General features: G+C 47.4%; 1 protein-coding gene across 4 annotated transcripts in view; it reads right to left on the bottom strand.

Annotated features, from left to right (window-relative positions):
• The window catches only part of LOC142311490 (uncharacterized), a 74,022-nt gene extending 59,116 nt beyond the window's left edge, over positions 1-14,906 (bottom strand). For all 4 annotated transcript variants that reach the window (XM_075349969.1, XM_075349973.1, XM_075349968.1 and 1 more), the window contains exon 1: positions 14,779-14,906. The gene's annotated coding sequence lies outside the window, so the exon portion shown is untranslated. The remainder of the gene's footprint in view (positions 1-14,778) is intronic.
• Between the last annotated feature and the right edge of the window lie 10,585 nt (positions 14,907-25,491).

Raw genomic sequence — 25,491 nt, 5'->3', positions numbered from 1 at the left:
TATGCATTCATTCTCCTATTATCTACAGATATTTCATGATCATTCCACACCTATAATGCTCAGGTAACATAATATACACCTGGTTATATGCCATATGCATTCATTCTCCTATTATCTACAGATATTTCATGATCATTCCACACCTATAATGCTCAGGTAACATAATATACATCTGGTTATATGCCATATGCATTCATTCTCCTATTATCTACAGATATTTCATGATCATTCCACACCTATAATGCTCAGGTAACATAATATACACCTGGTTATATGCCATATGCATTCATTCTATTATTATCTACAGATATTTCATGATCATTCCACACCTATAATGCTCAGGTAACATAATATACACCTGGTTATATGCCATATGCATTCATTCTCCTATTATCTACAGATATTTCATGATCATTCCACACCTATAATGCTCAGGTAACATATTATACACCTGGTTATATGCCATATGCATTCATTCTCCTATTATCTACAGATATTTCATGATCATTCCACACCTATAATGCTCAGGTAACATAATATACATCTGGTTATATGCCATATGCATTCATTCTCCTATTATCTACAGATATTTCATGATCATTCCACACCTATAATGCTCAGGTAACATAATATACACCTGGTTATATGCCATATGCATTCATTCTATTATTATCTACAGATATTTCATGATCATTCCACACCTATAATGCTCAGGTAACATAATATACACCTGGTTATATGCCATATGCATTCATTCTCCTATTATCTACAGATATTTCATGATCATTCCACACCTATAATGCTCAGGTAACATATTATACACCTGGTTATATGCCATATGCATTCATTCTCCTATTATCTACAGATATTTCATGATCATTCCACACCTATAATGCTCAGGTAACATATTATACACCTGGTTATATGCCATATGCGTTCATTCTCCTATTATCTACAGATATTTCATGATCATTCCACACCTATAATGCTCAGGTAACATATTATACACCTTATTATATGCCATATGCGTTCATTCTCCTATTATCTATAGATATTTTATGATCATTCCACACCTATAATGCTCAGGTAACATAATATACACCTGGTTATATGCCATATGCATTCATTCTCCTATTATCTACAGATATTTCATGATCATTCCACACCTATAATGCTCAGGTAACATATTATACACCTGGTTATATGCCATATACGTTCATTCTCCTATTATCTACAGATATTTTATGATCATTCCACACCTATAATGCTCAGGTAACATAATATACACCTGGTTATATGCCATATGCATTAATTCTCCTATTATCTACAGATATTTCATGATCATTCCACACCTATAATGCTCAGGTAACATATTATACACCTGGTTATATGCCATATGCGTTCATTCTCCTATTATCTACAGATATTTTATGATCATTCCACACCTATAATGCTCAGGTAACATAATATACACCTGGTTATATGCCATATGCATTAATTCTCCTATTATCTACAGATATTTCATGATCATTCCACACCTATAATGCTCAGGTAACATAATATACACCTGGTTATATGCCATATGCATTCATTCTCCTATTATCTACTGATATTTCCTGATCACCCCACACCTATAATGCTCAGGTAACATAATATACACCTGGTTATATGCCATATGCATTCATTCTCCTATTATCTACATATATTTCATGATCATTCCACACCTATAATTCTCAGGTAACATAATATACACCTGGTTATATGCCATATGCATTCATTCTCCTATTATCTACAGATATTTCATGATCATTCCACACCTATAATGCTCAGGTAACATATTATACACCTGGTTATATGCCATATGCGTTCATTCTCCTATTATCTACAGATATTTTATGATCATTCCACACCTATAATGCTCAGGTAACATAATATACACCTGGTTATATGCCATATGCATTCATTCTTCTATTATCTACAGATATTTCATGATCATTCCACACCTATAATGCTCAGGTAACATAATATACACCTGGTTATATGCCATATGCATTCATTCTCCTATTATCTACAGATATTTCATAATCATTCCACACCTATAATGCTCAGGTAACATAATATACACCTGGTTATATGCCATATGCATTCTTTCTCCTATTATCTATAGATATTTCATGATCATTCCACACCTATAATGCTCAGGTAACATAATATACACCTGGTTATATGCCATATGCGTTCATTCTCCTATTATCTATAGATATTTTATGATCATTCCACACCTATAATGCTCAGGTAACATAATATACACCTGGTTATATGCCATATGCATTCATCCTCCTATTATCTACAGATATTTCATGATCATTCCACACCTATAATGCTCAGGTAACATAATATACACCTTATTATATGCCATATACGTTCATTCTCCTATTATCTACAGATATTTCCTGATCATTCCACACCTATAATGCTCAGGTAACATAATATACACCTGGTTATATGCCATATGTGTTCATTCTCCTATTATCTACAGATATTTCATGATCATTCCACACCTATAATGCTCAGGTAACATAATATACACCTTATTATATGCCATATACGTTCATTCTCCTATTATCTACAGATATTTCATGATCATTCCACACCTATAATGCTCAGGTAACATAATATACCCCTGGTTATATGCCATATGCATTCATTCTCCTATTATCTACAGATATTTTATGATCATTCCACACCTATAATGCTCAGGTAACATAATATACACCTTATTATATGCCATATGCATTCATTCTCCTATTATCTACAGATATTTCATGATCATTCCACACCTATAATGCTCAGGTAACATAATATACACCTGGTTATATGCCATATGCGTTCATTCTCCTATTATCTACAGATATTTCATGATCATTCCACACCTATAATGCTCAGGTAACATAATATACACCTGGTTATATGCCATATGCATTCATTCTCCTATTATCTACAGATATTTTATGATCATTCCACACCTATAATGCTCAGGTAACATAATATACCCCTGGTTATATGCCATATGCATTCATTCTCCTATTATCTACAGATATTTTATGATCATTCCACACCTATAATGCTCAGGTAACATAATATACACCTTATTATATGCCATATGCATTCATTCTCCTATTATCTACAGATATTTCATGATCATTCCACACCTATAATGCTCAGGTAACATAATATACACCTGGTTATATGCCATATGCGTTCATTCTCCTATTATCTACAGATATTTCATGATCATTCCACACCTATAATGCTCAGGTAACATAATATACACCTTATTATATGCCATATGCATTCATTCTCCTATTATCTACAGATATTTCATAATCATTCCACACCTATAATGCTCAGGTAACATAATATACACCTGGTTATATGCCATATGCATTCATTCTCCTATTATCTACAGATATTTCATGATCATTCCACACCTATAATGCTCAGGTAACATAATATACACCTGGTTATATGCCATATGCGTTCATTCTATTATTATCTACAGATACTTCATGGTCATTCCACACCTATAATGCTCAGGTAACATAATATACACCTGGTTATATGCCATATGCATTCATTCTCCTATTATCTACAGATATTTCATGATCATTCCACACCTATAATGCTCAGGTAACATAATATACACCTGGTTATATGCCATATGCGTTCATTCTATTATTATCTACAGATATTTCATGATCATTCCACACCTATAATGCTCAGGTAACATAATATACACCTGGTTATATGCCATATGCATTCATTCTCCTATTATCTACAGATATTTTATGATCATTCCACACCTATAATGCTCAGGTAACATAATATACACCTGGTTATATGCCATATGCATTCATTCTCCTATTATCTACAGATATTTCATGATCATTCCACACCTATAATGCTCAGGTAACATATTATACACCTGGTTATATGCCATATGCGTTCATTCTCCTATTATCTATAGATATTTTATGATCATTCCACACCTATAATGCTCAGGTAACATAATATACACCTGGTTATATGGCATATGCATTCATTCTCCTATTATCTACAGATATTTCATGATCATTCCACACCTATAATGCTCAGGTAACATAATATACACCTGGTTATATGCCATATGCATTCATTCTCCTATTATCTACAGATATTTCATGATCATTCCACACCTATAATGCTCAGGTAACATATTATACACCTGGTTATATGCCATATGCGTTCATTCTCCTATTATCTACAGATATTTTATGATCATTCCACACCTATAATGCTCAGGTAACATAATATACACCTGGTTATATGCCATATGCATTCATTCTATTATCTACAGATATTTCATGATCATTCCACACCTATAATGCTCATATATAATGTTCATTCCATGTCTAACTTGCCCAAGAAACCTTTTATACATCTACATAATATACACCTAGTAAGTAATTATCCTCATTCTTTTTATTTATTCCTTTTCATCATTCTTTTTAGTATGTCCCTCTAAAAGAGGTTGTTATTGAAGAATGGAAAAGCATAGATGTTGGTTGCAATTTGTTGCCAGTTTGTTCATTCCAGGCCTAAAAGACTTGGATCGCTAAATAATTGTTTGCCCAAATTTAGGAAATTGTTCTTAAGAACAGTGAGATATTGATTCAAATCTTACTTTTCAAAGGGGTGTACTCATTTATGGTGTGTCACTGTGAACACTGTATATCAGCTGCTGCTAGACATGTTTAAAGGTGCTCGTACACATTAGATTAACACTGATTTTGGTGAAACCGTACGACCGTTTATGTCAAAAGAAATGTCAAAGAAAAGCCCATTCACATGATAAGAGCCGCTCAGATGTTTGCCGCAGTCAGCTCCTTCTTGCTCTCCTCGCACTGAAGATACATGCATGCTCAGCCAAGTGATAATGGGGGCAGGGAGATATAGTGCACAGTTATCATAATTGTAGAACTACATTAAATCACCACTTCAGCGGGATAGGAAGGAGGTGATGGAAGGGGGAAAGGGGTACATTTTAGCGTTGGAGTGGTGCTTTTAACCCCTTCCCACCATGGTCATTTTTTTGTTTTTACGCTTTCATCTTTTCCTCCCTTTCTTCCAAGAGGCTAAAGCAGGCTTTACACGCTACGATATTTCTAGCGATTGCTAGCGATATCGTACGCAAAAGCACCCGTCCCCGTCGTGCATGCGATATCGTGTGATCGCTGCTGCAGTGAACATTATCGCTACGGCAGCGTCACACGCACTTACCTGGTCGGCGGCGTCGCTGTGATTGCCGAACAATCCCTCCCTCAAGGGGAAGGTGCGTTCGGCGTCACCGCGACGTCACTAAGCGGCCGGCCAATCAAAGCGGAGGGGCAGAGATGAGCGGGACGAACATCCCGCCCACCTCCTTCCTTCCTCATTGCTGGCGGGACACAGGCAAGGTGAGGTTCCTCGCTCCTGCGGTGTCACACACAGCGATGTGTGCTGCCGCAGGAACGAGGAACAACATCTATAAACAACCATTAACAATTTTTGGTTTTAGGACGACCTTTCCATGGTGAACGATTTTCACCACTTTGGAGGGCGTTTAAGGTCGCTGGTAAGTGTCACACGCAGCAATACCGTTAGTGACGCTGGATGTGCGTCACTAACGACGTGACCCCGACGATAAAACATTAACGATATCGTAGCGTGTAAAGCCCCCTTAACTTTTTTGTTTTTCCGTCAATATAGCAATATGAGGGTCTGTTCTTTGCAGTACGAGTTGTACTATTGAATGACACCATGCATTCTGCCCCATATGCAACATATGTCACACCTGGGTAGTAGGTGCAGGAGGCACTATTTGGCCCAGACGTAGGTGTCTTGAGCGGTGGTGGGGCTTCTCAGTGTTATGCAGCTTTGGGTGTCACGGTGTTCTTACCTGGTTCCTGGCACTCCAAACTGTTTTCCAAGGTATATCTAGATGTGGTAGGTAGCAATAAGGCAGACCGCACCATGGTATGAACAGTTTATTCGGCTTACTGTATAACACAATGATGGTTTACATCAGGGGTCCTCAACTCCAGTCCTCAAGGGCCACCAACAGTGCATGTTTTCAGGGTTTCCTTAGTATTGCACAGGTGATAATTTAATCACCTGAACAGGTGATCATTCCAACACCCATGCAATGCTAAGGAAATCCTAAAAACATGCACTGTTGGTGGCCCTTGATGACTGGAGTTGGGGAACTCTGGTTTACATCTTTGGTACTGGCATTAGCCGCCCTTGAAACCTGCTTTACACCTCAAGCTCAGCTTGTCTCAACTGCTGAGTGTCATCTCTCCCTGTCATAGTTACCAGGCGATAGAGGAAATTTATCAGACTTCATCCAATACGGATGCCAAAACATACCACCAGCTCCTGGTCTCTAGTGGTATTACAGAGCAACAACTTACAGTGTATTTGACAGAATGACACCAGGAGGCAATACAGTACATCAAACATATTCGAACACCTATGTGTATGGCTACTGACTTTCCATTGGTAGCTGTGATGTGGAGCCAGGCTTTTGGAGGTTGTGACTGCTGGGTTCCTTTTCAGCACTCTTCAAATGCCGTATGCCAGATAGTGGTCACTTGAGACCCGGTGTCAAAGCAGGGAAACTCACTCCATTGATGCTGACTTCAACTGTGGGATGAAAGCCCACGTACTTCGGCATCCAGGCTGTATTTATGTGACTTTTGTTCACAAAGGGCGTTTTTGGTGCTTTTTTGTTCTGACCAAAACTTGATCTTGTGGCAGAAGTCTCCTAGGCATCGCCTGGTGGTTTTCTGCGTTATTGGTATGGTTTTTGGCCAGGCTTTTGATGCGGTTTTTATGACGTTTTTATAGCGTTATTTTGCACTTCTGTGATGGCTGGGACAAATCCAGACCCAAGGTGGTTCAAAAGTACCAGAGTGGTGGGCCCAGGCCAAAATTGACCTGGATCCAGCACTCAGGTAATAAAAAAAAAAAAGTAAAGCAAGCGCGCTATACTTTATCAGTCTCTGGCGTCGCTGTACCTGCTCCCACAACCCCTCCAACTTCCTAGGCAGCTCAGTAGCCTCATTCATATTCACTACTTTCCCCGCCCACTGGCGTCTGATTGCTTGCAGTCAGACGCGCCCCCAGCCTGTGTGACAGCGTCCGACTGCAACCAATCACAGACACAGTCTATCGTACAGTAAAAATAAATAAATGAAACAAATGGCGTAGGGTCCCCCATATTATGAAACCCAGCACAGATAAAGACCACAGCTACAGCCTGCAGCACCAAGTGGTGTGCTTATCTTGGCTGTGTGTCAAAATAAGCGAGACTCCATGCTGTTTTTATTTTATTTAAATAAATCATTTAAAAAAACAGCGTGCGGTCCCCTCAATTTTGATACCCAGCCAACATAAAGCCCAACAGCAGGGGGCTGGTATTCTCAGACTGGGGAGACCCAGCCTAAAAATAACAGCCTGCAGCTGCCCAGGATTGTTGCATCCATTAGATGCGACAAACCCCGCACTTTCCCCAGCTCTTCCCAATTGCCCTGGTGCGGTGGCAATTGGGGTAATGTCAGGGGTTCATGGCAGCTCACAGCTACTACTAAGCCCTGGGTTAGTAATGTATGAGACACCCCCATCACTAATATGTAATAAGTGAAAAGAAATAAACACTTAACACCAAAAAATCCTTTATTTGAAATAAAATACAAAAAACACCCTCTTTCACCACTTTATTAACCCTGAAAACACCCCTGCAGGTCCGACATAATCCACACAATATCCCATGACAATTCCAGCTCAGCTACATCTGAAGCTCACAGCGAGCGCCATAGAACATGACTGCCTGCTGTGAGCTCCAGCTAGAGGATGAATGAGCCGAGCGCTCAGTGGTGACGTCACTTAGGCTATTTGCGGTCACAGGTATCTCCAGATGTGACCTCAAATCACATGAGTGATGTCACCGCTGATTGCAGCTCATTCTCTGCCTGAACCTCACAGCGTTCGGTCATGTTCCATGATCACGCTCTGTGACTTCAGATATGTAGCAGAGCTGGAATCGTCATGGGACCTCGTGTGGATTACGTTGGAATTGAAAGGGTGTTTTGGGGGTTAATAAAGTGGTGAAAAAGGGTGTTTTTTGTATTTTATTTCATTCAAGAATTCTTTCAGTGTTTGTGTTTATTTTTTTTCACTTATCCAAGGTTACAGCAGTGCACATACGAACAGTTAGTTGCTACTGGATACCTAAGCTACTGCCATGTCTGCACATGCGGTAAGTGACATAGTGTAATGGTCACCGCTATAGATGGTAAAGCGGCGAGCTGGAGTGGACCCACTGGATCCCAGGGGGACCCTGGGCTTACGCTTTAGTGAAAGGTGCTTGACTAAGCGCCCACCGCGAAGCAGACACCTGGTGCCACTCTCAGGGCAGAGCCTGGGACTGTGGCAGCTGACCCCCAGGGCAAGGACAGACAGAGTCTCTAGTGTAGACAGGGACCACCAGGATGCCTGAGGCAAACAGCAAGGCCAGGACAGACAGGCAAATTCAATAGTAAAGCTGGGACCACCAGAGTGGCTGAGGCAGAAGGCATGGCTGGGGTGGACGGACACAGTCACTAATAAAGCTGGGACCACCAAGTAACTGAGGCAGATGCCACAGCCGGGGTGGACGGACACAGTTACTAGTAAAGCTGGGACCACCAGAGTAGCTGAGGCAGATGGCACAGCCAGGGTGGATGGACACAGTCACTAGTAATGCTGGAACCACTAGAGTAGCTAAGGTAGATGGCACGGCCAGGGTGGATGGGCACGGGGTACAGATGGGACAAGAAGACAGGTAAGGACATTGTACACTGTAACGGGAAACACAGTGGACAAGGGAACCTGACAACTAGCTGTTTAGGGAACAAACCACTAACTAATTGCGTTGATACAGAGTGCTTCTCAGCGATAGGTTGAGAGGCAACTCCAGGAAATGGTGAGCTGGGCCTTTAAGAGAAGGGCAGCGGTGCATGTGCACACCCTGGGAGCACTCCCAGAGGACCTGTATGGCACAGAAAGGACCTGGGAGGGAGAAGCAGAGGACGCCCATGTGGAGGACCGCGGGGAAGCCATGCAGCGTGGAGTGGGCCACCTGCGGTGGTGAGTTGGTGTCCCTGCAGGGTGGAGAGTGAGCAGGGCAGGGATGCTAGAGCTAGACATAGCTTATAAGGACAACTAGAGTACGTTTCTAATTGGAGGTATCTGCTAATATTCTTCTTATTCCACCTACTACATAATGGTATAGAATCTTGGAGATGGGAATAACCCTTAACTAATCTTTTTGACAGAATTATTGAACCTAAGGTACCCTGACATATTTACATGGTCCAGAATGATCAGAGCTATGCTATTGTTCAGAAGATTCTGAGGCTATGTTGTTCACACATATTTTTTTAGGTTTTTTAGTTTTTACTGAGGGGAACCACTCCAAAAGCCTCTGCAAAAACCGCATGAAAGACTCTTCCTATGGGAAATCCACTTGGCTGTTCATATGAGACCCTTTTTGAGCATGCTATTGAAACAACATAGCCAACCATGACATTCTTTTCCTTGGCTCACAAAAAGTGGCTTCACAAGGTGAAATACATCTAATTCTAGCTTCTGGTGGCCATACTGTATACGTTAGAGCAAATTCACCTAAAGCCAGGAATCAGGTGCAACTATGTGTATGGGGGTCTCCTGATTCACCGACAGATGATGGAGAAAGAAGGATTCCATGGCAAATCTCTTTTGTCTCATGAGAGATAAGTCTGTGCCAGTCTCTCTTCTTTTTGACAACACACACCCACTTGGCTGAGTACAATACAAAGCAAAAAGGTTTTTCTTTATTATATGTGATTCAGATAAATGGCATTATTTATTGCAATAAGAGCAACCTGTGCATGCATCTACGCGTTTCGCGTGTATCATGAGTAAGAGTGTGACTACACTGGAAACACGTAGGTGCATATAATAAAGAACCTATTTGTTTGAGCCGGACCTTTTTGCTTTGTATTCGATTGTGGATTCAGGCTGTGGCAAAGCCGATGTCCGCGCTCCAAATGGAAGGGGTATAACATAAGTATGAGACAGACTTTTTTTCATTCAGTTGGCTGAGTATACATGTATATGGTGGCATCAGGAGAAATAGATATCGGCCCTCTAAGGTGTATGGCTAACTTCCCCCCCACATTCCACTGGAGTGCTAGGTGAGCATGTTCATGGGTGGATTGGAGTGAGGTCAGTGTATTTTCGGGCAGTGCTTTGATAGACGAGTACCTCACTACATTTTTGGTGAAAGATAAAGACAAAACTCGTCCTACCAGTTGTGCTGCATGTGTGAAATGATTGTCCCATTGTCCATGCGACTCTATAGTCGAGACCCCTATAATGAGAATGGGGGAGCGGTTGTCTCTTCTGTCCTCACAATAATGCACCAAACTGGCATAATTCCAATATAAATGTTACTTGCAGCCAGTGCCGTTCGTCCTCAATGGTGTCCTCAGTGGTGTCCTCAGTGGTTCCTCAGTATGCTCTAGGTCAGTGATGGCGAACCTATGGCACGCGTGCCAGACTGGGCACGGAGAGCCCTTTTTGCTGGCACGCGCACTGTTGCCACACTGAGCCACTTTGCACTGTCGGTGTGGTCGCGCCGACAGTGCAAAGTGGTGTTGGAGCAGAGGAGACATCTCTCCTCCTTCTGACACGCCTCCTCTCCTGAGCCGCAGGCCTGTTGCCTAGGAGACGGAGGAGCGTCAGTAGGCGGCGCCGGCGTCTTGTGGCCGCACGGGAAGGTGACGTGCTGCAAGGTGAGTTTTTTATTTTTTATTTTTAAGCTGTGTGCGGCTGTGCCAAGGTATGGGGGACAGAGCCAGCACGGGGCAAACATAGGGAGCACGGGGCAAACATGGGGAGCACGGGGCAAACATGGGGAGCACGGGGCAAACATGGGGAGCACGGGGCAAACATGGGGAGCACGGGGCAAACATGGGGAGCACGGGGCAAACATACAGAGCACGGGGCAAACATACAGAGCACGGGGCAAACATACAGAGCGCAGGGCAAGCAAACAGAGCGCAGGACAAACATACAGAGCGCGGGGCAAGCAAACAGAGCGCAGGACAAGCAAAAATAGCGCAGGGCAAGCAAATAGAGTGCGGGGCATACATGGCTGCAAGGATGGGGGAAACGTGCAAAGATGGAGAGAAACGTGCAAAAATGGGGGAAACATGGCTGCAAGGATGAGGGAAACATGGCTGCAAGGATGGGGGAAACATGGCTGCAAGGATGGGGGAAACATGGCTGCAAGGATGAGGGAAACATGGCTGCAAGGATGAGGGAAACATGGCTGCAAGGATGGGGGAAACATGGCTGCAAGGATGGGGGGAAATATGCCAGGATGGGGGTACATGAACATGCCAGGATGAGGACAAATGCCAGGATGGGAAACATTTATCAGGAAGGGTGACATTTATCAGGATAAGGGAACATGCCTGGATGAGGTACATTTACCAGGATGGGGTCATTTAACAGCATGGGAAAACATACCAGGATGGGATACATTTACAATGATGGGGTACATTTACCAGGATGGGGTACATTTACCAGAGTGGAGGACATTTACCAGAGTGGAGGGCATTTACCAGAGTGGAGGGCATTTACCAGGAATGGGGTACATGCTGGGATGGAGGAACATTTACCAGGATGGGGAATATGCCGGGATGGAGTACATTTACCAGGATGGGCCCATGATGGGGACAAATATACCAGAATGTAGGAAATATATATCAGGATGGGGGACATGTTTACCAGGAAGTGGCCCAGGAAGGGGGACATAACTACACAATGAAAGGGGAGGGGAGCAAATCGTACGTCTTTATGGGATTTCAGGATGTTCAGACTTTGAAATGTAGATGTGGATTACAGGGTGACATCTGTTGCATTCCAGGCTAAAATCTCTGTCTAATATGCTGCAATTTTTTCCAGAGGGATCAATCCAACTGCTGTGTCTGGAAAGGGCAGGGGCTCAGTTTCAATGTGTGGTAAGCACGAATGAGCGTGATGCCCCCTGCTGAAGAGAAGACTGCAAAGGTAAGGTTAAAATCAATTATTTACATAATAGGATTGGTTGGCACTTCGGGAAAAAAAATGGGTTTAGTGCTACAGTTTGGGCACTCGGCCTGTGAAAGGTGCGCCATGACTGCCCTAGGTGGACAAACTGGGAGTCATCAAGATCTACTGAAATATCATGGAAAACTCTAAAACCTCCTGCAATAAAGCAACACCATTTTCAGGAAACTACTATATTCCAGACTGTTGTAAAACCAGTGTCATCATTCTGGCTCGAATTTACAGTGCAGCCACCAGAAATTATGCCACCAGAGTCTCCTATCAAGAATGCCACAGCAATGGCTGCATCAGTGCCACACAACGTAGTGCCCCAATTTACATTACCATCAGGTTGCCACCATTCCCTTACATGAGATGGTGGGATACCTAGAGCAACATTGTGGACTGAATCATCAAGAGTACTGTACTAGAGACCGACCCAGAATCTCAGCGCCCCCATTATGGATCTATTGGTAGTTGGCTATGGGAGGCAGAAAGTGGGGGATGTATTATACCAGGCAACAAACAGTGAATGATTAATATTAGTGAATCATAGAAAAAGTCAATTATCTTAAACCTGTGGATGAAAAACTCCCCATATTTTTTAATATTCCAGTATTGAGGCATGAGGACAAAGTAAATAACATGATCGTAGCATACAGAGAATGGCACAAGTGGTATTATAGTGTTAGGCACCAACGCCACGCCATTCATACCATGTAAACAGCCCTGCGCCTACAAACCACAGATAGTTCCTGTTTCGTTTCCTCCCCTCTTCCATTAGCTGCGCAGGCTGAGCTCACGCTGTGCCACCAGTATACAAAATATGTGTGCACCGCAATCATCGCCATCAGTCTCCATCCAGGAGAGGATGGCCAGACAACATTGCTGCCCCCAACATCCTGACAGAGCCCCCATAATAGAAGAGGTCCAGTCAGCTCTCCCGACAAGTCCATTATAATAAATACTGGTGTTCCAAATATAAAAAAGCCCCATTAGTGGAAACATGAACATGGGAACTGGACCACAGAACAATGGAAGCAGGTGGTCTGTTCTAGAGCCCTGACAGAGGAGCCTCATTAGGATGCACTAAGGGAAGAAGACAGCTGCTGGAGGCAGGGTGATGTCCAGAAACCTGGGGCCTGGCATCCATGTGGATGTATAAGATGTACCATCTACCTAAACATAGTACAGACCAAACCAGCCCTTAATGGCCACGATATTGAGTAATGGCCAAGGCCTCTTTCAGAAGGATAATGCCCCCGGGTGTACAGCTTTACCAGACTCGTGTGGGCAACCATAAAGGGGGTGCAGCTCTCCCTGGCTCATGTGGGAAACCATAAAGGCGGTGCAGCTCGCCATGGCACATGTGGGAAGCTATAAAGGGGGTGCAGCTCTCCATGGCTCATGTGGGCAGCCATAAAGGGGGTGCAGCTCTCCCTTGCTCATGTGGGCAGCCATAAAGGGGTGCAGCTCTCCCTGGCTCATGTGGGAAGCCATAAAGGGGTGCAGCTCTCCCTGGCTCATGTGGGCAGCCATAAAGGGGTGCAGCTCTCCCTGGCTCATGTGGGCAGCCATACAGGGGTGCAGCTCTCCCTGGCGCAAGCTGGCAGCCATAAGAGGGGTGCAGCTCTCTGTGGCTCATATGGGAAGCCATAAAGAGGGAGCAGTTCTCCATGGCTCATATGGGAAGCCATAAAGAGGGAGCAGTTCTCCATGGCTCATGTGGGCAGCCATAAAGGGGGTGCAGCTTTCCATGGCTCATGTGGGCAGCCATAAAGGGGTGCAGCTCTCCCTGGCTCATGTGGGAAGCCATAAAGAGGGAGCAGTTCTCCCTGGCTCATGTGGGCAGCCATACAGGGGTGCAGCTTTCCCTGGCTCATGAGGGCAGCCATACAGGGGTGCAGCTTTCCCTGGCTCATGAGGGCAGCCATACAGGGGTTCAGCTTTCCCTGGCTCATGAGGGCAGCCATACAGGGGTTCAGCTTTCCCTGGCTCATGAGGGCAGCCATACAGGGGTGCAGCTCTTCCTTGCTCATGTGGACATTTTACAAACACCCACTAATTTTAGTGAGGGCAGTGTAATTTGTAGTGTACCCTATTGTGACACAGTAGGGGCAATAAGGACTTGGCACATAGCTACTTAGGGTGCTCCATCAACAGTCCCCCTAGAACAGCTCCTCATTGGGGTACATTTATGCTATGGGGTATTCCAATCAAATAAAACATTAGGAAACAATGGTGTATCCTGGGAGGTCGGGTGTGATGGTGCCCATACCCTCCATGCCCAGCACTCCAGACATATAGCCTGATTTACCTGGGGCACATGAGAGCAGCGCAGGGAGTGACACCGAGAGTGGTTGTTACCTGTGTGGTGGCAGCGGCACCACAAGTCCCAGCAGGACAGTGGTGCATGCAGGGGTGTGCAGCCTTCCTATGGCAGCTGCTGAGAGTTGTAGTCCCACAGCAGGGCGCAGGTCCTGATACTTGCGTTTCCGTATTATGGTGGATGAGGCAGAGGAGTTTGTTTAGCAGGAAGTGAGTGTCGCAGAGCAGCAGTGTCGCCGGTGTGGAGCCGCTTACCCTCTCGGTGTCTGCTCCCCCGCTGCCGTCGTCCTTCCTCACGGTTATAAGGGGCAGTCCATCTGGGAAGCGCGGACGTTACAGGTAGAACAGAAAGTCCATTCTGCAGAAATGAAAGTGAAAGCGGTGCAATGCCCACTGCTGCCACACGGGGGCGGCATACTGCCTCTGCTGCCGCGAGCCTGGAGGATCTGCGCTGACGGCTCATCCTGCAGCCTCTGCCATCACTGCCCTGTACTGATCCATTGTAACAAGTGGAGTCCCTGGGGAAAGGCATCAGCTCTATGTTATGGGAAAATGTGCACAAAGCAACAAAAACAAGAAATGCTCTGCATATGCTGTCTGCCATTACTGCTCCTAGTGTTCTAATACATACTACCATTCTGTAAGAATCAGTTCTGTCAGTGAGTAGGGTACATCACATCTGCATACATTTCCAGGAGGAAGAACACAGGGATGGAACCATTTATATTACAAGCTAAGATGCTCCATGATTATTTCATGGTGAATAGACTGTAAGGCCCTCACTCCTATTAGTATTTGCTGTGTATAGTAACAATCTCAGTCTTCTATGAATGCCGCCACGTGCTGGCCTTCACAGAGTACCATGACGACAGGCACAGGGGTCTTCAGCAGACCCCTGGCTGTCATGGTAACCCATCGGTGACCGCAATTACATCATGGGAGCGTCAATGAGCAGATAGAACAGCACCCCTGATGGATAGTAGTGTTTAACAGGTTAACAGCTGCGGCTGTTAGTGGCAGATGATGGCTGGTAAATCAAACATTATCTGCTGGGAAAGCTGCAGGCTCAACTTGCCAAAGCAGGGAGCTGATATATGACAGACATAGTGTGTGGCGCCCCTGAGGCTTCAGTCACTACAGAGGTACTGCACCTCATCCAGAGGTGTGGTATTCCATCCTGGGTATGCAGGAGGTCACCACTGGTTCACACAAAAGCACGACAATCTCACTTAGCAGCACCTCACCAGACATGGTAAGGGCGTGATTATACCCGAAGCCAGACCAGGGGTGGAACCTGTTGAGTGGGTAAAAAACAGTAGTGTAGTGTGGAGTCAGTGAGGGGGTGAGAGGAAGAAGGAGGAGAGGAGCAGTGGAGGATCGAAGACCCATGGCCTGGAGCAGGTACCGCTCGGCCCGGGCACAGACCAAAGGGGTCCTAGAGACCACAGGAAGAGCAACATCCTCCTGTGGCCTTGTTCCACATATAATCTACGGGTGGAAGGGCTTGGTCGCAAACGGGAACTGGTCCCTAGCCTAAAGAAGAAGAACCTACATACTTCACTAATAAAACCAGCGATAATACTAGAAAAAAAGAATCGCTGATGGGATCTTACCAGATAAACAAAGGGTTAATGCATACCAGTGTATACACCTAATGTGGTTGTGAGGTCACAACAACCACAGATATCATGAGATAATGGCGGTTGCTGCAGCCCCACGTGGATATGTCTTCAAAGCAGGAGAGAGAAGGGGTTAGCGCCGTGCATTCGCCAGAAAAGATGTAGATTTGTTGATTAATTCATAAATCTTTTATTCCATAGGTCTACGCGTTTCTAGGTATGCAACCTCTTCCTCAGGACCAGAATATCAAAAATGCATTGTGAGGGCGCAAAGCAGGAGGGAGAAGCAAGAGCAGGAGGTGGCCAGGAAAAGGTACACCGGACTCGACATCTGTCACGCTCCCCGGGTCCTCACCCCCGTTCCCCGGCTCACCTGCCACGCTCTCCGCTCCCCAGTCACCGGATTCCGTCCGTCCCAGGGCTCCGGGCCCCCGATCCCGGCGCCCGACAGCTTCCCTGGACCTGGCCGGCTCCCCTGCGTCCTCCTCGCAGCCTCCTTCCCTGGCTTCTGGCACCCGGGCGGCGCGCATGCGCATTAGGGCGCGCGCGCGGTCACTGACCCTTTCTTAAAGGGCCAGCGTCCATTAACAGGAAATGAGGTTGCACAGGTACAGGGTATATAGGGGGTCATTGTCCAAGGGGGCGGGGCCTGATCTTCGTGTTCCCTGAGCTAGGAGTCAGGTCTCTTGGTGTTTATGTACCTGTACTCACCTATCTGTCTTTGTAGAGCCGTACCTGCCTCGCCATCCAGTCTGCCGTGTCCTGATCCCCGCACGCTGTCCGTCTGCCATCTGACAGTCCGTACCATCCCGGATCCCTGCGGTGACCCGTCATCTTGCTCCAGAGGTTCCGGACCCCGCCTGATATCACCTCGGCCTCCGAACCTGAGCTACGTCACCAAGACCACCTTCTGTGACTCCGTGGTCCCTGGGACTCCTCCGCTGCCTTCTCTTGCACGGACTGTTCTACTGCCCATCAGTGCTTCAGCTGCCGGACTCCCTACCACCATCTCAGAGAGTTCGGTCCAGTGGATCCACCTCCTGGGTCTGCCCGACCGCCCGGCCGTGACAGTAAGATCAGGCCATGGATCCCGCTGCAGCACTAATGGCTCTGCAAGAGGAACTCCAACGCCAGCGTGAAGTCCAGACCCGCATGCTGCAATTCATGACCTCCGTGGACACCCGCCTGTACACATTACAAGCATCAATGACGCCTGCGGCACCCAGGTCCCCCGCCAGGCAAGCCATGGCCCCCGCACCAGTGGCAACCTCGTCAGATGCTTCCCGACTCCGTTTGGCGTCACCTCCTCGTTATGCTGGAGATCCCAAGACCTGCAGGGGCTTCATAAATCAATGTTCCCTTCATTTCACGCAGCTGCCACATCTGTTCGCCTCCGACCAAGCCAAGGTCGCCTTTATAATGTCCCACCTAGAGGGCGAGGCGCTGGCGTGGATGAACCCCTTGTGGGAGAAGGAGGACCCCATGACCAAGGATCTTCAACAGTTCCTGCAGGCATTCCGCAGCACCTTTGACGAGCCGGGACGCGCTTCTGCCTCTGCTTCATCACTCCTCCGCCTACGTCAAGGAACACTGACGGTGGGCCAATACGCCATCCGTTTTCGCACTTTGGCTTCAGAACTCGGGTGGAATAATGAGGCCCTAACAGCCGCCTTCTGGGAGGGACTCTCGAGTCGCATCAAGGATGAGTTGGCGGGTCGGGACGTGCCCTCCACCCTAGATGCCCTGATTGCCCTAGCAACTCGTGTGGACATACGTTTTCAGGAGCGCTCCAAAGAGCTATCTCGTGAGAGACGCCCGTTACGGCATTCATCTCCTCCTCAGAAGCCCTCCGTACCTCAGTCATCAACAGCTGGGAGTCCCGTCCACGAGCCCATGCAGATTGACCGAGTGCGTCAGTCTGCACAACGTAGAGCAGAGCGGCTTGCCCAGGGTCTCTGCTTTTACTGCGGTGAGGGCACACACCTCCTCCGTTCCTGTCCGGAAAGGCCGGGAAACTCCAAAGCCTAGGGTTGGTAGGAGAGGCCACCCTAGGTGCTGGGACTCTCTCTGATCCGGTCACATGGACCGTGCAAGTGACAACGGGAGAGACGCGGTTCACGGCTGAGGCCTATCTTGATTCCGGGGCAGCAGGCAATTTCATCCAGCAAGCCACCGTGGACAAATACCAGGTGCCTGTTATCCCACTCAACAAGCCCCTGGTGATTGCCTCTGTGGATGGGAGACCCCTTTCTGACACCATCTCCTGGACCACCAGGCCGGTTGAACTGCGCATCGGTGCTCTTCACACCGAGAACATCGCCTTCTACGTCCTTCCGCACATGTCCCATCAGATCCTGCTGGGCCTTCCATGGTTACGGACTCACGAACCATCAGTCAGCTGGGGCACTGGCGAAATCACCCGCTGGGGTGCTTCGTGTCATGAGAGATGCCTAAAATCCACACAACCCATCCGACGACCTCCGGTTCCTGAGAACCTACCGGGGCTGCCCTCGGCTTATTGGTCCTTTGCTGATGTCTTTGATAAAAAAGAATCCGAGGTACTGCCGCCACATCGCCCCTACGATTGTGCCATCGACCTGCTCCCTGGAACAACGCCACCACGAGGACGGATATATCCTTTATCTCCAGCCGAAACAAGGGCTATGTCGACTTACATCTCAGAGAGCCTGGCTAGGGGATTCATTCGGAGATCCTCCTCTCCTGCTGGAGCAGGTTTCTTCTTTGTCAAGAAAAAAGAGGGCGATTTACGTCCCTGCATCGACTACCGGGGTCTGAATCAGATCACTGTTAAGAACAAGTACCCTCTGCCGCTCATCCCCGAATTGTTTGACCGGCTTAGAGGAGCTCGTCTGTTCACCAAGCTGGATCTTCGGGGTGCTTACAATCTGGTGCGCATCCGCTCTGGTGACGAATGGAAGACCGCGTTTAATACGCGCGATGGACATTATGAGTACTGCGTGATGCCCTTCGGCCTGTGTAACGCCCCTGCCGTCTTCCAAGAACTGGTGAACGACGTGTTCCGAGACCTCCTCTACACCTGTGTGGTAGTATATCTAGATGACATCCTTGTCTTCTCTCCGGACCTCCCAACCCACAGAGAGCACGTACAGCTGGTTCTACGACGACTAAGAGAGAACCGTCTGTACGCAAAGTATGAGAAGTGTGTCTTTGAGCAGTCTTCTCTCCCCTTTCTGGGGTACATCATCTCTGAGACTGGACTGCAGATGGATCCCAAGAAGGTCTCCGCCATTCTCAACTGGCCTCCCCCTTCTGGACTGAAGGCAATCCAACGCTTCCTGGGATTCGCCAACTACTACCGCCAATTCGTCCCTCACTTCTCTGCTCTGACTGCTCCACTTTCCGCTTTGACTAAGAAAGAGGCAAATCCAAAGGACTGGTCGCCTGCGGCCGACGCCGCGTTTGGCTCTTTGAAGCGGGCTTTTGCTTCCTCGCCTGTACTTCACCGTCCGGAGTTGAACCGCCAGTTCACCTTGGAGGTGGATGCCTCCTCCTCAGGAGCCGGAGCAGTGCTCATGCAGAAGTCCTCCTCCGGGAAGATGGTGACTTGCGGATTCTTCTCCAAGGGCTTCTCAGCGCCTGAACGCAACTATACCATCGGGGACCGAGAGCTCTTGGCAGTCAAACTGGCACTGGAGGAATGGCGCTACCTCCTGGAAGGTGCAGTGTATCCCGTGATCATCTACACGGACCACAAGAACCTAGAATACCTGCGGTCCGCTCAGCGACTGAACCCACGGCAAGCCAGGTGGTCCTTATTCTTTGCCAGGTTCGACTTTCAGCTTCACTTCCGACCCGCGGACAAGAATGTACGCGCTGATGCCTTGTCCAGGTCTTTCATGCCCATGGAGCAGGAGGAAGAGACTACCCAACCCATCATCTGTCCTAGCAACATCATTCCGGTGGCCCCTGTTACCCTAGCCCAGATACCGCCCGGGAAGACCTATGTCTCCGATACCGACAGGCAAAAAGTGTTACACTGGGGTCATGCCTCAAAAACAGCCGGGCATGCTGGTCAGAAGAGAACATGGGGTGCGATTGTACGCCATTACTGGTGGCCATCCCTTCGCACGGACGTCGCTGCTTTTGTCTCTGCCTGCTCCTCCTGTGCCAGGAACAAGACGCCCAAACACTTGCCCCATGGCCGTCTTCTGCCTTTACCGATACCCTCAGTCCCGTGGCAACACATAGCAATGGACTTTATTACGGACTTGCCATTATCCTCCGGGCACACAGTCATATGGGTCGTGGTTGATCGATTCTCCAAAATGGCCCACTTCGTTCCTATGGCCGGACTGCCCTCTGCTCAGGAACTCGCGGAAGCCTATATACATCACATCTTCCGCTTGCATGGCTTTCCATCCCACATAGTGTCCGACAGAGGAACTCAGTTCACCTCCCGCTTCTGGAGGGCTCTATGCAAACATCTGGGAGTGACTCTGGACTTTTCTTCTTCTTACCATCCTCAGTCTAACGGCCAAGTGGAGAGGGTCAATCAAATCGTGACCTCATACCTACGTCACTATGTCAACGCCCATCACGACGACTGGTCCTCGCTTCTACCTTGGGCTGAATTCTCCCATAACCACCACGTCAGTGAGTCATCCTCCGAATCTCCCTTCCATGTTGTTTATGGACTCCAGCCCGCCGTCCCATTGCCTATATCCCCTTCATCGGATGTCCCGGCTGCTGATACTGCAGTTCGTGACTTTGCTACCATTTGGGACTCTGTCAAAGCGTCCCTTGGGCGCGCTTCCCAGCGGATGAAGAAACACGCTGACAAGAGACGTCTGGATCCTCCGTGTTTCTCTCCTGGTGACCTGGTCTGGCTTGCTTCCCAGTACATCCGATTGAAGATACCTTCCTACAAGCTGGGTCCTCGCTACATCGGGCCGTTTAAGGTCCTCAGCAAGATCAATGAGGTATCCTACAAGCTACAGCTCCCGGCCACGATGAGGATACCCAACTCCTTCCACGTCTCTCTGCTCAAGCCGGTTGTCCTTGGTCCCTTCTCCGCTGCTGCCAGTCCGGCCCCTCCTCCTATTGCCGATGATGACATCTATGCGGTAAGGGATATCGTGGCCATGAAGACCGTACGAGGTCGACAGTTCTTCCTGGTGGACTGGGAAGGGTATGGTCCTGAGGATAGGTCTTGGGAGCCCAGGGAGAACGTGGGCACTCCTCTTATCCGTGCCTTCATGTCCCGGTTGCGGGGAGGGGGGCGTGGGGGGGGGGTACTGTCACGCTCCCCGGGTCCTCACCCCCGTTCCCCGGCTCACCTGCCACGCTCTCCGCTCCCCAGTCACCGGATTCCGTCCGTCCCAGGGCTCCGGGCCCCCGATCCCGGCGCCCGACAGCTTCCCTGGACCTGGCCGGCTCCCCTGCGTCCTCCTCGCAGCCTCCTTCCCTGGCTTCTGGCACCCGGGCGGCGCGCATGCGCATTAGGGCGCGCGCGCGGTCACTGACCCTTTCTTAAAGGGCCAGCGTCCATTAACAGGAAATGAGGTTGCACAGGTACAGGGTATATAGGGGGTCATTGTCCAAGGGGGCGGGGCCTGATCTTCGTGTTCCCTGAGCTAGGAGTCAGGTCTCTTGGTGTTTATGTACCTGTACTCACCTATCTGTCTTTGTAGAGCCGTACCTGCCTCGCCATCCAGTCTGCCGTGTCCTGATCCCCGCACGCTGTCCGTCTGCCATCTGACAGTCCGTACCATCCCGGATCCCTGCGGTGACCCGTCATCTTGCTCCAGAGGTTCCGGACCCCGCCTGATATCACCTCGGCCTCCGAACCTGAGCTACGTCACCAAGACCACCTTCTGTGACTCCGTGGTCCCTGGGACTCCTCCGCTGCCTTCTCTTGCACGGACTGTTCTACTGCCCATCAGTGCTTCAGCTGCCGGACTCCCTACCACCATCTCAGAGAGTTCGGTCCAGTGGATCCACCTCCTGGGTCTGCCCGACCGCCCGGCCGTGACAACATCTGAACTACCCGGGATCGGCTGGAGCCTATTACAGTGAAACCCAGCACTCCAAAGGTGGTCACTGACGTTGTGTTACCTTGGAACCTGCTACAGTGAGTAAACACCTTGAGATTGCACTCCTGTGTCGCTCTGTTATTCGCCTGCACCCGAGCCCTGCATCCCAACCATTATAGACTGCTACTACCACCCCCATCCGCCCTGGGGCCCAGCTCTACCTGTGGAGAGCTATACCTTCCAAGCTGCATCACCATCTGCCCCAGAGGTCCACATCCCACAGCGGCGGCACCGATCTTGCCGCATACCACAGGTGGTGTCACAAATAAACTATCATCATCCCTTTTATGTTTATTAAACGACACCGCCGGGGTCACGGAACCGGGCCTTGCCACTGCAGCGCCCCAGCAGCAGAACCGTGGCCCGGTAACAAGTGCCCCACGACCCCGATGGGCGTGTCAAGTGCATCAAAGGTCATTAAGGGGTTAAAGAATTGTTTACTACTGGGACAAACCCTTATTAAATATCAAGTCCTTCCCCAGACTAAAATATGAAAAGTTTATACTCACCTCCAGCACTGGTGGGATTCCAAGGATGCCGGCGCCAGGTCTCACAGCCAGTGTGGCCATTTTATGTCACCTGAGCAGTGCAGCAAATACTGCAGCCATTACAATTTCCTCAGAATATTGATGAGCAGCAGTCGATCAGCGACCCCCCGATGACCTAGAATGAGTTCTCTGACTACTGTATACGGATGGGCAAGGAGAAGAGAGATGAGGGTTAGACCCTCAGACAAGCTCAACTGTCTGCTGAGTCTTACAAACTATAAAAGCCAAACAGTACAAAGATTTTAATGAAACCCTACTGCAAAAATGCTTTTTAGAAAAAAAACACATCCTACCACATGTTGTCCATACGATCTACAGCTGCAACTATGTGACGCTAAAACTGGAAGCATGCCCCGACACCCAACTATAGCAGCATACATAATTCCATCTATATGTCTCAGTTTCCACACACTTTGCCAGCTCCTAATAATGAAAAGGGTGTGATTACGGAGGTTTCCAAGAACCATACTGAAACTAATTTTATCCTAGAGAATAATTTATTCTGACATTATTACGACATTTCATCTGGCAGCTTTAACAAAAACAACAATCATGCAAGCAGCAAGAATTGCCTCCACCATAGCCAAGCCTGACATATCGAGCCTATGACCTATGGGGTACAAACTTCAGAAGTGTGGCCTTCATAGGTCACCAGGATAGTCAGCCAGCACCCAGGCCAGTGACTACTCATAGGCTCTCACCGATTCATGTAATGGTTTTCATTGTTCTTATTGGAATATCATCCCATATGGTTTGCGGTTAGTAGGATCATCATTTGTATTGCAACAGTACAATGACCCAAATCACCTCCAGGTTATGTAAGGGCTACATGACCAAGAAGGATAGAGTCCTGTGTAAGAAGACATGGGCTCCACAGTCACCCCACCTCTACCCAACTGCAATGGTCTGAGATGAGTTGGACACAGAATGAAGGCAAAGCAGCCAAGTGCTCAACACGTCATCATGGCTTTCGGAAAGTCATTCCAGGTGAGGACCTGTTGATGCTGCTTGAGAGAATGCCAAGAGGCATAAAGCAGTCATCAGAATAAAAGTGGGGTACTATGAGGAATCTAAGGTTTAACAGATACTGATTTTTCACACCTGTGTCTATTTCTTGTTTCCAAATGTATTAGTTCGTGAGTTTGATGCCGTCTTTCTAAATCTACAATGTGCACATTCCAATAAGAACAAGGAAAAGCATTTCATGAACAAGTGTGTCCACACTTTTGGCTGGTACTGTATGTATGATCAGTTATCTTGCATTTTTCTACTCTTAAGGCTGCTTTACACGTATAAATTTCTCGACCCCATCGTTTGTGTGGCACGGGCAATTTCTTGCCCGCGTCGCACAAAGTCGTAACCCCACGTCACACGTACTTACCTTCCAAATGACCTCGCTGTGGGCGGCGAACATTCACTTCCTGAAGGGGGAGGGACGTTCAGCGTCACAGCGACGTCACACAGTGGCCTGCCAATTGAAGAGGAGGGGCGGTGATGAGCGGGACGTAAACATTCCGCCCACCTCCTTCCTTCCGCATTGCCGGCAGGAAGCAGGTAAGCTTTGTTCATCGTTCCCAGGGTGTCACACGGAGCAACGTGTGCTGCTTCGGGAACAATGAACAACCGGACGTTCGATTTTTAGAAAATGAGCGACGTGTCAACGAGCAACGATAAGGTGAGTATTTTTGCTCGTTCACAGTCGCTCGTAGCTGTCACACGCTACAATATGTCAAACGATGCCGGATGTGCGTCACTTACGACGTGACCCAGACGACATATCGTTTGATATCGTTTGATAAAGCCCGCTTTAAGACATTCATTGTCCAGAAAGCTGTAATATTCATTTACTGATTTACTGAGGAGTGATCCAAGGCTTTCTGTTTAGGACAAAAGTAAAATGGTCTCCGCTTCCAATTTTTCCCCAGTTTGGAGATGAGAAGGAAGGCCAGATACAGCTTGACAAGCATGTTAACCCCTTCACAACATCCGCCGTACATGTATGGCACAAGTCAGAGGCGGGTGTATGGAGCAGGGTCACGGGGAGGGCCTGAACAATACACAGCAGGTAATGACTGTCTGTAACAGCCAGGACCTGCCTATAACAATCGCGGGGGGAGTGGAGAGGAGCTTGTGATTGTTAACTTGTTAAATCCCCCAGCATGGAGTCGCACCATTTTAAGTGCCCATCTATGCACCTGTGACACAATCGCAGATTTTCAATGGGTTGCTATGACAGCATGGGGTCTGTTGAAGACTTCCGTGCTTGTCATAGCAGCGCTCCATTGATATCCTGCCTGTAGCCGGGCTTCAAAGGAGACTGTGATTTCTGCTATAGGCATTGCTGTATACAACACAAGTGATCAGATGATCACAGCTTTAGTCCCCTATGGGGTCTAATAAGAACACTAAAAAGTAAAAAAAAAATGATTTAAAAATATGAAAAAATAAAACAAAAAAGTTCAAATCACCCCCTTTTGCCCCATTAAAAATAAAGATAAAAAAAATTGAAAAATGCTATATGATATGTGATATTGCCGAGTTCAGAAAAGTCCAATTTATCAAAATATAAAAATAATTAACACAATCAGTGAACCCTGTAAAAAGAAATAAAGAACGACAAAATTACGTTTTTTTGGTTGCGGCAATACCACATAAAATGTTGTAACAAGTGATCAAAACCTCATAACGATCCCAAAATGGTATCAATAAAAATGTTGTCTCACCACG

This window comes from Anomaloglossus baeobatrachus, chromosome 5, assembly GCF_048569485.1.
Source record: "Anomaloglossus baeobatrachus isolate aAnoBae1 chromosome 5, aAnoBae1.hap1, whole genome shotgun sequence".
Lineage (NCBI taxonomy): Eukaryota > Metazoa > Chordata > Amphibia > Anura > Aromobatidae > Anomaloglossus > Anomaloglossus baeobatrachus.
Note: the sequence above shows the minus strand (reverse complement) of the source record. Positions and strands in the feature narration are given on the sequence as shown.